The 13,344-nt window shown below is 39.9% G+C and overlaps 1 pseudogene across 1 annotated transcript; it reads left to right on the top strand.

Annotated features, from left to right (window-relative positions):
- Positions 1–11,412: 11,412 nt before the first annotated feature.
- Positions 11,413–12,501, top strand: LOC309975102 (protein farnesyltransferase/geranylgeranyltransferase type-1 subunit alpha-like; annotated as a pseudogene). Its single transcript has one exon. The product of its transcript is annotated as a protein farnesyltransferase/geranylgeranyltransferase type-1 subunit alpha-like (transcript).
- Positions 12,502–13,344: the final 843 nt, after the last annotated feature.

Genomic DNA, 13,344 nt, shown 5'->3' with positions numbered 1-13,344 from the left:
AAGACACCCACAGTAAGGTCAGGAGCGTGAAAAGAAGGAAAGAGGGTCAGTGAGACAAGAAGAACAGAATAGTGAAAAGGTATGAAAGTTAAGGGAGGAAGGGTCTCTGGAAAAATAAAATAATAAAACTATGAGAACCTCACAGGTCTTACGACTCACTTCAGGGACCCTCTAAGGTTCATTCAATAAGAATGAAAACTTGCTGTACACCTGAAACTAACACAACATTGTAAATCAACTATACTTCAATTTTTAAAAAGCTTTTTAATTAAAAAACAAAAAGAATGAAAGCTAAGAGAATACTCAAAAAGCAGAGTTCTTAACTTTTTCATACATGCACCCTTCTCAGAAGGTTTTTAAATGCATGACAAATATACACAGAAATTCAAAGGAAACCAATTACATTAAAATACAATTTTCAAGATATGTTTTAAAGTGTAACATAGCAATATATTGCTTTGTATTAAATCTATTAAATAATAAGATATAGTGGCGGGCCTAATGACCACCATAATTTTGAGGTGGTAAATGAGTAAAAATAATATTTCAAGATATCCACAACTGTCATATAATAGGAAAATACCTGTGATTTCTATTGGTGACAAGATCACAGGTACTGCTAATACTACTTGGTTTGTTATCTCCATTCATAATTGAAGGAAATACTAATATCCTGTTTTTAATTTTCTGTTAGCCTTTTGCAAAAATACAGGCATATTACCTTTTCCTGATCCAAGTTCGTGGATTTCCTAATCTATGGACCCCAGGTTAAGAAATCTTATCGGAAAGAAATCATTCTTCCCCTACCCACATAGGGATGTGACCCTGCTTCCCCCACCCCCATCTCTGTCTCTCTCTTACCCTTCCCTACTTGCTCCAAGCACCCTCTGGTTCCCAGTCCTGCCTGCAGATGTCTGACGGCTCTGTGACACTAAGAACAGGGGTGATGAATGAGGGTTGGAGGAAAGATATATATACACCTTATCTGTCTTCAAAGAAAAAAGAGAAAGCTCTGAGGTGTATTGCAGATCTGAAAAGATGGGGAAGAGGAGCCCAGGATGGGGTATCATTCACTACCAAGAGAGAAAACAAATTATAAAAAGAAAACATCTTTATCAGTTAAGAAAGAATCTTTTCTCTGAGTTTATTAATATTGCTCAAATCAGCCCTAGAGAACGTCTGCAATTCAGTATCTTATTTCATAAATCTGTAAAATTGGGCAAAAAATAGTAAATACCTCCTAGGGGTTTTGGGAGGATTAAATTTGTTAGTACATATAATGGATTTAAAATAGTGCCCGACACAGGCTAAACACTCAGTTTTTAACTATCTTTATTATTACATTTGGCATGCTGCTTTCCAGCGCATTCCATGAAAATTGCTGGTAAGATTGTTCATACTAATGACATATATAGTAGCAAACTGAGTGCTGTGAGGGTTAGCTCAGAACTCTTGCTTTTCATTTAAATCCTTCAAAATTAGAATACTCCATTTTTTCCAGGTACATTTTCATTCCTCTAGGCGGGGAATAACATCAGTGTCTCTTTAAAGGGATTGTAAACTTGGAAAAAAAAGTCTGGCTCCTCATATTACAAAGGGCTAATTTCCATAATGCTGTATATAAAGATCTCCTACAAATCAATAAATAAAGCCCAGCAATCCTTGTACACTGCTGGTGGGAGTGTAAACTGGTACAGCCACTTTGGAAACGACTTTGATATAATCCAGTAAAAGTTAAGATATACATACTCTATCAGAGCAGTCCCACTACTACATATATATTATTAGGGAATGCAGAATGTCAAGTGTCAGGATGACTGTACAAGAATATTCATAGCAGTGTTGTTCCTCAGTGACCCAGAAAGGAAACATCCCAAATGTCTACCAAGCATAAATGGTTAAATTGTGATGTATTTGTACAGTGAAAATTAATAAATGATGGTTATATTCAACAACATGAATAACTTTTTGCAAAGGTAATATTGAACACAAAAGAAAGCAAGATACAAAAAAATATATCTAGTATTATTCCATTTATATAGAGTTTAAAAGCAGGCAAACGTAAACTATATTCTTTAGGGATGCGTAGTTAGGAGGTAAAATAAGGAAAAAGAAGGAAATGAACACAATAAAAGTCAGGAGAGCCCGTCGGGGGCAGAAGGAGTTTTGTTTGATTGGGAGTAGGGGTTGTTCTTAGGGGCTGGCAGTGTTCTACTTTTGATCGAGTGACGGGTACGCAAGTATTTGCTCTATAACTGTTTATTAAAATGTACCCCAAAACGTATATATTTTTTCTGTATGTATGTTATATTTCACAAAGAAAATATATTTTTTAAAAATCTCTGTAGAAAATAATGGACAAAAGATACGACAGAAATTTCACATAAAAGGAAAATAAGAATGGTTCTTAAACAAATGAAAAGATGCTAAACTTTACTAAAAGACGTGCATTTAAAACTCCACTGAGGGAATTCCCTGGCGGTCCGGTGGTTAAGACTCCGTGATTTCACTGCCGAGGGTGAGGGTTCGATCCCTGATCAGGAAAATAAGGTCACGTGAGGCGTGACCAAGAAAACCCAAAAACAAAAAAACCCCCACTGAGATACTAACAGGTCATGAAGATAACACTTGCTAACACATTGTGTTGGCAATGGAGAGGGGAATAGCCATTTTTTGCATCACTGGTAAAAATATAAGTTGTTCCAACATCTATGGAGGGCAATTAGGTAATAGCCATGAAAATTATAAATGCAAATAACCTTTAATTCAGCAATTCCATCCCTGGGGATTTATTCATTCATTCCCCAAATATTTATTTAGCACCAACTATGTGGCAGGCACTGTTTTATGCTCTAGAATTTATCTTATATATTCTACGAAAAGTCTGGGAACATGGGGCTGTTTATTATTATCATAGAGTTACTCACAAGAAAGAAGGCTTGAATCTCAACCAGAGAATACAATTAAGATTATATCAGAGCACATTAAATAAAATGAAAAAAGTATAATAAATGTTTCCGTACTTACAAATCTTTAGATAATCTGTGTATACACGGCTATTGGTTTGTTTTTGAAACACTGTATAGAGAATAAAATTTAAATGCACTTCATTACAGGAGTGGTTAAATAAATTATGATTTGCATCCTGCTCTGTCACCAGGGCTGTCTTCATGGGCATGTGAGCTGTGCAGTCACACAGGGTCCCACACTCAGAAGGGCCTCATGATTTGCTGTTGCCTCTTGAAGCAGAGGAGCTATGAACAAATTGGGTGTCACCATTCCTTGTCACCTCATTCGTAAATAGCATCTGTGATGTTCCATGAGCACAGAATTCTGGTGGAATCGTGATACGTGGGAAATTCAGCCAATTTGTACAAGGTAAGTGTGTTACATGTATGACTGAATAAGCATTGAGAGGCCATGCTTTCCTTTTCAGTTAGAACTTGCTCTGAAGCCAGAAAGAAGACAGTTTTCTAAGAAACATGGAAGACCAAGGAGCCATATCATATCATTTCTTACTTGCGTTACTTCTCCGTGTTAGCCAGTCACTTATGCTGAAAATGATGACATAGAAGGAAGAGGCGACAAGGCAACCCAGAGTTCCTTTTCCTTTCAGTCCTTCCTTGCTTATCAGGAAGTTGAAAGTAAAATGTTGGTAGAATGTGCCCATATCAAGAAGTGAAATCAAAACATTTGAGTTCATTCATCCAGGGTTCTCATTGTTCCGGTAAGAATAAAATAGACTTGTGTGAGTACAAGTTACAAAATACAGATTGTCCAATTTCGGTGATTCAACTTAGGAGTTAAATGCGCTTTAAAACTGACATTGCACAATATGAAGAAGGACGGTAAATTTCATAATAACGATTTAAATTTAAAAATTTTCTTTACTTAGATGACATTGAATAGCAAATAAAAAGCACCATGGTGAGACAAGTTAGAGACCATGAAAGAATGGAAAAAGCTTTATATTTTAGTGCCTTTAATGGTACTTTCCCCCTGCTTTTTGAATAAGGGACCCACATTTTCACTTTGCACTGAGCCCCTCAAATTAGATAGCTTGTCCTGTTCGTCACTTATGAATTTTGTGACATTGGGCAAGTTATTTAAACACTCACCTCTGCAAAGTGGGAAGAACAATCATACCTATCTAATAGTATTGTTGAGAGGATTAAATATGCTAATAAGTAAAACTCTTAAAGTTTAGCTATTTTATATTTAATATTATTATCATTATAGCTGTGTTGCTATTATCAAATAGACAATAGAAGAGTATCAGTCTTAAAAAAGAAAGAGGAAGTCTTTCCTTTACTACATGTACTGCTAGAGAGTGATCTCCAAAATATATTAAGTGAAAAAACAAAAAAAGATGTCAAACAATGTTTTTGACATGCTTCCATTTGTGTAAGGAAGGAGAGAAAAAAAAATGTCTTACATATGTACTTGCATACACTTAAAACATGTTTCTCGGAGAGGTCACAATTAAATAATACTGGTTGCTTTCAGGGAGGGGAACCAAGCAGCTGGAAGATGAAGTGAGAGGGGAATATTTCTCTCTTCAAACTTTTGAACCATGTCAAAGTATCACTTATCAAAAAATAAATTAAACATTTTAAACATCTTCTATATTTTATTTTACACAATGCACTGCCAGGCACAGAAGCCTAAATAAATAACTGTTGGCTAAAATATTTCTTTAAAATTTAAAATGGGGGCTTCTGGGCTTCCCTGGTGGTGCAGTGGTTGAGAGTCCGCCTGCCGATGCAGGGGACACGGGTTCGTGCCCTGGTCTGGGAAGATCCCACCTGCAGCGGAGCGGCTAGGCCCGTGAGCCATGGCCGCTGAGCCTGCGCGTCCGGAGCCTGTGCCCCGCAACGGGAGAGGCCACAACAGTGAGAGGCCTGCGTACCGCAAAAAAATAATAAATAAATAAATAATAAAATAAAATGGGGGCTTCCCTGGTGGCGCAGTGGTTAAGAATTCTCCTGCCAATGCAGGGGAGACGGGTTCAAGCCCTGGTCCAGGAAGATCCCACATGCCGCGGAGCAACGAAGCCCGTGAGCCACAACTACTGAGCCTGCGCTCTAGAGCCCGTGAGCCACAACTACTGAGTCCGCGTGCCACAAGTACTGAAGCCCGAGTGCCTAGAGCCCGTGCTCTGCAACAAGAGAAGCCACCACAATGAGAAGCCCACGCACCGCAATGAAGAGTAGCCCCCACTCGCCGCAACTGGAGAAAGCCCGCGCGCAGCAACGAAGGCCCAACACAGCCAAAAATAAATATAAATAAAATAAGTAAATTGAAAAATATACATTTTAAAAAATTTTTAAAGGGGTAAGATCAATTATAAGCTATTTTTTTCTCAGTCAGACACAAAGGCGTCTGATGTGACATTCCAAAGTAAGGACTGTAAATACAGTATCTAAAGTAAACTTGTACTTTTCATCCTTGTTTGTGCATACATAGAACCCTGTGTGACACTTTACAGAGAAACTAGAGAAAATCTTGGTGATTACACAGACCAGGCGAGGTTAAGGAGCTTGTGCTAGTCCCAGATGGGCTTGGTTGGTGATAGATTGGGGTGCTTTCCACCTACCAGGTGCTGTACTGGAGGGGCAGCAGTGAAGAGGAAAACCAAATTTCATTTTCACCAAGTAATTACGATACACTGTGATGAGAGTTAGGGTAATGGAGGTTCCTGTGACCATGTGCACATATTAGGGGGACAAGCAAATTCTGTCCCTCAGTTTTATTTCTCCAACAACTGCATTGAGATCTTATAATAACAACTCATGTGTTCTAGTCAAAGATGATACACCAAACCATTATCCAAAAGCCATGTTCCTTAAGTCTGGGTGATCCGTTCACCCGCACCTATGGGCCTCATGGTGCACAATTGATCTGTGAAGATCAGGGGTGGGGATGTAATTTGGGGCCATGTGACTCATGAACAGAAAGTACCAATAACAGTGGTTTCACCATGTAGGGTCTTAGGCAAATATTTAATGACTTGATTTCTCAGTTTTCTCAAAATAATACCTACCTCCTAGGGTTGTTGTCAGTATTAACACAGGTAAAGCCTTGCACAGAGTAGATGCTCAGTATAAGTGGCCTGATGCTATTGTTGTTACTGTTCAGTCCTTAGGACTCTGGCCTTCTGGTTTAAAATATGAGAAGAGATGAGATCCTGAGCTGTATGCACTGCTCTCACATCCATTCACTTGTGTTGATTTTCCTTCACAATATCACATGTTTACCACTTCCTTTCCTTCCCACTGTCATCAGCTTAGTTAAGAGATCACTGGACAGTGATATTCAGTAGGACTGGAGTAAAATGCAAGTAGGTATATGTTGACTCTATTTATTCCTAAGTAATAGCACACGACACTGGGCTCTCCCTCACGAACCCCAGTAGCTGGTTGCTGACTGCTGTTAGCAATTAGGTTTCTGTACATCTAAATCTCTATAGTCATTAAGAAAATAGTTATTGAGCACCTGCCAAGGTGCTAAAGATGCAATGATGATTAAGATGGTGTCCCTGCCTTCAAAGTTTACATGAAAGTGGGGAAGACAGACAAAAACAGGCAAAAGCCTTACAACGGAATAAACGCTGAGATAGACGGAAGCATGGGCGTGAGGTGGGCAAGCAGGGAACACAGGGAACAGCATGTGCAAAGCCCAGAAGGTGAGAGACAGCAACCACTTTCCAGAAACTGATAGTTCAGTATGGCTGAAGCATGGCGTTCAAGAAAGAAAATTAATTAATCTGGAATAGTGGTCTCAAACTTCAGTGTGCATTGAAACCACCCTTGTTAAAAGAGCATCCTGGCTCCATCCCTGGAGACTGATTTAGTGGGTAGGAGTGAGTTCTACTGACCAGAGTGGCCAGTCTGAGGGCCACGTTCTGAGAACCACTGATCTAGAGAAGATGAGGGGTAGGATCAACCTGCAGAGAGCCTTGAATATTATGCTGACAGGTGTATGCTTCACACTTGGGGGCATGGAGAACTTTTTCTTTTCTTTTTTTTTTGCGGTACGCGGGCCTCTCAGTGTTGCGCCCTCTCCCGTTGCGGAGCACAGGCTCCGGACGCGCAGACTCAGCGGCCATGGCTCACGGGCCCAGCCGCTCTGCGGCATGTGGGATCTTCCCGGACCGGGGCACGAACCCGTGTCCCCTGCATCGGCAGGCGGACTCTTAACCACTGCGCCACCAGGGAAGCCCTCAAAGCTTTTTGAAACAGAAACATTTTTAGGGGAATTCCCCGGCGATCTAGTGGTTGGGACGCCGCGCTTTTACTGCCGAGTGCAAGGGTTCAATCCCTGATCAGGGAACTAAGATCCTGCAAGGCGCGAGGTGCAGCCAAAAATAATAATAATAATAATTTTTAAAAATATATTATAATTTTTTGTCTCCTCAGGGTTATTCTCTTCTCTTTTAAACATTTATTTGAAATATAATACATGCGCAGAAAAGAATTATATGTACAGTTTAACAGATAGTGATAAAGCAAACACCTGTATAACCAACACCATTATTAGCATCATGAAAGGCCCTTTGACTCTTCTGGATCACAGTACACTCCCCTCTCCTAGGGTTACAACTCTCATGACTTTTGTAGTAAATACTTTTCTTGATTTTCTTTATACTTCCACCAACTGTGCATGTATCCCTAAATATAGTTTAGTTTTGTCTTTTAAAATTGTTATATAAATAGAATTATACATGATACATGTATTATTTTAACATTGTATCTTGAAATAAAGACTTATAGAAAAGTTGCAAAAATAATACAAAGAATTCCCATCCATTCTTCTTTGAGATTCCTCAAATGTTAACATTTTACAAAGTTTGTTATAATTTTGTTTCTCTCTCTCTCTCCACACTCACACAGATTTTTTTTTTCAGAACTGTTGGAGAATAAATTGCAGATATATATAATGTCCCTTTATCCATAAATACTTGTTTTTCTTAAAAAAAAAAAGGCTATTATCTTCTATCATAGAGTAGTTACCAAAATCAAGAAATTAATATTGACACTACTATTTAATCTGTTGACCTTATTTGAATTTTGCCAGTTGTCTCACTAATGTGCTTTATAGGAAAAGAACATTAAAAAAATTAACTTCTGGTCCAGGATCCAATCCAGCATCACACATTGCATTTTCTTGTCAATTTAGTCTCCTTTAATCTGGAAGAGTTCTTTAGTCTATCTTTGTCTTTCATAACCTTGACACTTTTGAAGATTATAAGTTACTTACTATGTACAATGTCCCTGTGTTTGAATTTGTCTGGTATTTCCTCATAATTAGATTCAGGTTATGCATTTTTGGCAGGAATATCATATCCAGAAGTGATGCTGTATACTTCTCCATGCATCCTATCAGGAAGCACATGGTATCTAGTTGTCCTGTCGCTGATGTTAATTTTGATCATGTGGTTAAGGTGGCATCTGCTGAGGTTCCCCACTCTAAAGTTATTAATTGTAGGGAATTCCCTGGCAGTCCAGTGGTTAGGACTCCTTGCTCTCACTGCCGAGGGCCCAGGTTCAATCTCTGGTTAGGGAACTAACAACCCACAAGCTGTGCGGTGCAGCCAAAAAAAACAAGTTGTTAATTGTGAGGCGAAAATAATGTGTCTTGTGGGGAGGGACTTTGAGACTATGTACATATCCTGTTTCTCCTCGAACTTCTGCCTATTAGTTTTAGCATTCAGTGATCATTCTGGCCCCAAACAATTATTACTATGGTGGTTGCAAGTAGTGATAGGTATTGTTTTGTTTCTTACATTTTTGTTTGTAAAATTCATCTATATTTTTGTGTCTAATTCTAGTTTATATCATTCCATTTTTTGAATTATACCATCATTTATTTATAATTTTATTGATGATAGACATTTGGGGTGTTTATACTTTTAAGTAATTTTTAAAAATCTGTAATGAACATTTTGTACATAGATCCTGGTGCATATAATAACACACCTATCTAGGGCCACTATCGTTGCCACTAGCCACATGTAGCTATTGAGCACATGTGGCTAGTGTGGTTAGTCCAAATTGAAATGTGGCATAAGTATAAAATACATACCACATTTCAGGACTTTCCTGGCAGTCCAGTGGTTAAGACTCTGCACTTCCAGTGCAGGGGGCACAGGTTTGATCCCTGGTCGGGGAAAAAAGGTCCCACATGCCTCGTGGCATGGCCAAAAAACAAACAAACAAGAAACCCATACCACATTTCAAAGACTTAATATGAAAATAAAGTAAAATATTTTATTCATGTTTATGCTCATTACACGTTTGTATGATATTTTGGATTTTGGGGTTAAATAAAATATACAAAACCCCCTTCCAGGGATGAATAAGACTTGCTTCATCCAAGGACACTTTCCCTTTCTGAGCCAGCCTGCATCCAATGACTGGTTGACACGGGGGTATGAAGTCCTGTCTCCTTGCCCCAACTCAGGACCACTCTAAAGGTCCACCCACTACAATGTGTACAAACATTTGTAATATTTATTCCTTCCCCTAAAAGTGAACTTGTTTTGAGTTTTTTCCACCTCATTTTGTCAAATTGTAAACATGTTCATTAAAAATGTCATAAGCATAATTATGAAAACTTATTTTTGAATATATTTTTGAGAAAAGTTTCTAAAAGGTGGAAAATACGTTTTTACCTGGAAATTGAGTAAACAAGGTGTTTGTGTTCCTAAGAAAGCCTATGGAATTACTCATAGGATCTATGCTAAGACTCATGGCTACTGAAACTCCACAGCTCCCCTAGTGAATGTTTTAGTACAAATGCCTGGCCTTCTGAGAGTTTTCCAGCATTGAGCAAAGCATCAGGCTCCCATGGGAAGGTGTCAAGTTGAGTTTTCTACAGAAAACTGCAACATCCATACCAGATTGTTAGGTGGCTCCAACCTTCTCGTGCAGGTTGGAGGAAGAAAATTTTGCTAGCAGAGGCCACAGACATACAGTTCTGGGCTACTATACTTTTCAAGGTACTGTACTGTAAGATTAAAAATGTTTTCTTTATTTTTTGTTTGTTTTATTTGTGTGAAAAGTATTATAAACCTATTACAGTACAGTACTATATAGCCGATTGTGTTACTTGGGTACCTAGGCTAACTTCGTTGGACTTAATGAACAAATTGGACTTACGAATGCGCTCTTGGAATGGAACTCATTCGTATGTAGGGGACTTACTGTACTGGCTAGGAGTCTGCAGTGGCTGAGATAGAGAGGGACTGGATCTTCAGATAAGATTATATGTCCCTTTCATCCATGCCCTTCTCTATTTTTTTGCTCCCTGCTTAACTTGCTGAAGGAAAAAGGATGTCAATTTGCATTAAACAAGTGTGGTGCTTTCAGTAACTTCTCTTGTTTTGCCTACCTTTTGACATTGTGAACACAAGGGTCTCAGGTTTAACCTTGAGTTAATACTCTTAAAATATCTAGCTTCAGAACGGCCCAGTCAGCTGAGGCCCTCACTGAGACTTCATCATAGCTCAACGTCTCCCTCTGCTCGACCTGCTTCCTTTCCTTCTCTTCCGTAGATGTTGATCCTAAGAACATTCCCTAATAAAAGCTTTGTACATTAATTTTTGTTTCAGAGTCTCCTTCCTGGGGACCTCAGCCTGCGACACTTCACTTCAACCATTTCTTGGGAAGCCCCACCAAAGTGAGGGCATAAATGAAGAAGAGGAAGACATTGGATACAGGAAAAAGGAGAACCATCATAAAGGAAGAGCAAAGGGAATCTCTAGGATGATGGTAAAGAGAAAGCTAAGGATGCAACTAACAGAAGGCAACCAGTCCAGATAGAAGCAGTTCTGAAAGCTACAGAAGACACTTCAAGATGATACAGTTGAACATGCTGAGAGGAGATTTGGACAAATGGTAAAGAGTTTGGAGTTGATTAATTATAAGTATTTAAAAGTTAACAATGAGAAACAAGGCAAATAATCTAGGGAAGACAAAAAAAAAATTGTACAGGGAAGGAAATCACAGTGTTATATTGGCTCAGTTGTGAACAGGGTTTAAAAAGTGATGAAATTGTAAACCTTGAATATTGCTCTAGCCACAGTTATAATTATACTGAAGGCAGACTAGGAAGATTATTTATGTAGGGAGAAGCGATATAGGAAATATAAATCTTCATTCTCCTCAGTGGCAGTCAGTAGATAACTCCTAAAATTGAAAAATCAAACATTGCATTTGGAGAATACAGATAAATACTAAGAGAATCTGGTAAAGGAGATGAAAGTGATTCCCTCTGGGGAAGAGACTGCTCTTTTTTACAAGTGTGAAAACCTTTTTCACTATTCAAACTATAGGAATGTCTGTCTTTGATAAGAATAAATGTAATAGGGGCGGGGCCTCCGCCGCCTCCTCCGCGGCGGGCCGAGGAGCGATGGCGGCCGCAGACGGCGTCCGCGCGGCTGCGCAGGGCGGGGAGCCTGGTCAGCCCGACACGCAGCCGCCCCAGCCGCCGCAAGAAGAGGTGGCGGCGTCCCCTATGGACGAAGTGTTCCTGAGCCTGGACTCGCCCACCTATGTCCTGTACAGGGACAGGGCAGAATGGGCTGATATAGATCCAGTGCTGCAGAATGATGGCCCCAATGCAGCGGTCCAGATCATTTATAGTGAAAAATTTCAAGATGTTTATGATTATTTCCGGGCTGTCCTGCAGCGTGACGAGAGAAGTGAACGGGCTTTTAAACTAACCAGAGATGCTATCGAGTTAAATGCAGCCAATTACACAGTGTGGTATTTTCGGAGAGTTCTCTTAAAGTCACTTCAAAAGGATCTACGTGAGGAAATGAACTACATCACGGCAAAAATTGAGGAACAGCCCCCAAAACTATCAAGTTTGGCAGCATAGGCGAGTGCTCGTGGAATGGCTGAGAGACCCATCTCAGGAGCTTGAGTTTATTGCTGATATTCTTAATCAGGATGCAAAGAATTATCACGCCTGGCAACATCGACAATGGGTTATTCAGGACTTTCACTTTTGGGATAATGAGCTGCAGTATGTAGACCAACTTCTCAAAGAGGATGTGAGAAATAACTGTCTGGAACCAAAGATAGTTCATAATTTCTAACACCACGGGCTACAATGATCGTGCTGTATTGAAGAGAGAAGTCCAGTACACTCTGCAAACGATCAAACTAGTACCACATAATGAAAGTGCATGGAACTATCCGAAAGGGATTTTGCAGGATCGTGGTCTTTCCAAGTATCCCAACCTGTTAAATCAATTACTTGATTTACAACCAAGTCGCAGTTCCCCCAATTGCCTTTCTCGTGGACATCTATGAAGACATGCTAGGAAACCAATACGACAACAAGGAGGACATTCTTAATAAAGCATTAGAGTTATGTGAAATCCTAGCTAAAGAAAAGGACACTATAAGAAAGGAATATTGGAGATATATTGGAAGATCCCTTCAAAGGAAACACAGCACAGAAAGTGACCCATCTACAAATGTACAGCAATAACACCATCTAGAAGAACTTGATGGGATGCTTTTATTTTTGTAGGAGACTCTAATGCAGGAGTTAAAAACCAGAGCGATATTCCCTTTGCCTGTGGTGTAAAACGTACATTACACAGGTACTGCTTTTTAACATGAACTCAGTGTCATGCTCCTTGGGTGCTGCTGCTATTCAGACTAGTTCTAAGTAATCTGGTTCTTGTTAAGCAGAGTAATTCAGGGGAGGGAGGAGAAACAGGAAGTCCCCAAAGGAACTTTTGGAGCCTTTCAACATTTACTGTAACCCCTTAGCATCAACTCCCCCTAAACGGTGTATGTCAAGATTTGCAGCGTTAATGTTTGCAGGTAACGCATATGTAAAGGATATGAGTCACTTACATTTCGGTTCAGAAAGCAGGGAATGCAGTTGTTACATTAGAGCTGCTCTGCCACACTCACAGTATCTTGCTATCACTAACCAACTAATGCCAAAAGAATGTTTTTTGTTGTTGTTGTTGTTTTTGCGGTACAGGGGCCTCTCATTGTTGGGGCCTCTCCCGTTGCGGAGTGCAGGCTCAGCGGCCATGGCTCACGGGCCCAGCCGCTCCGCGGCATGTGGGATCTTCCCGGATCGGGGCACGAACCCGCGTTCCCTGCATCGGCAGGCAGACTCTCAACCACTGCACCACCAGGGAAGCCCTGTTTCTCCCTTTTGGAATGAGAATGTCTGTCCTATGCCTGTCTCAGTATCGTATCTTGGAAACACATAACTTGTTTGGTTTCACAGGTTCACAGATGGAGAGGAATCTGCCTCAAGATGAATTGTACCTCGGGACTTCCCTGGAGGTCCAGTGGTTGAGATTTCGCC

Source organism: Leucopleurus acutus (genome assembly GCF_964270905.1).
Source record: "Leucopleurus acutus genome assembly, chromosome: 19".
Lineage (NCBI taxonomy): Eukaryota > Metazoa > Chordata > Mammalia > Artiodactyla > Delphinidae > Leucopleurus > Leucopleurus acutus.
The sequence above is the reverse complement of the archived record's forward strand: the minus strand, read 5'-3'. Positions and strand labels throughout refer to the sequence as shown.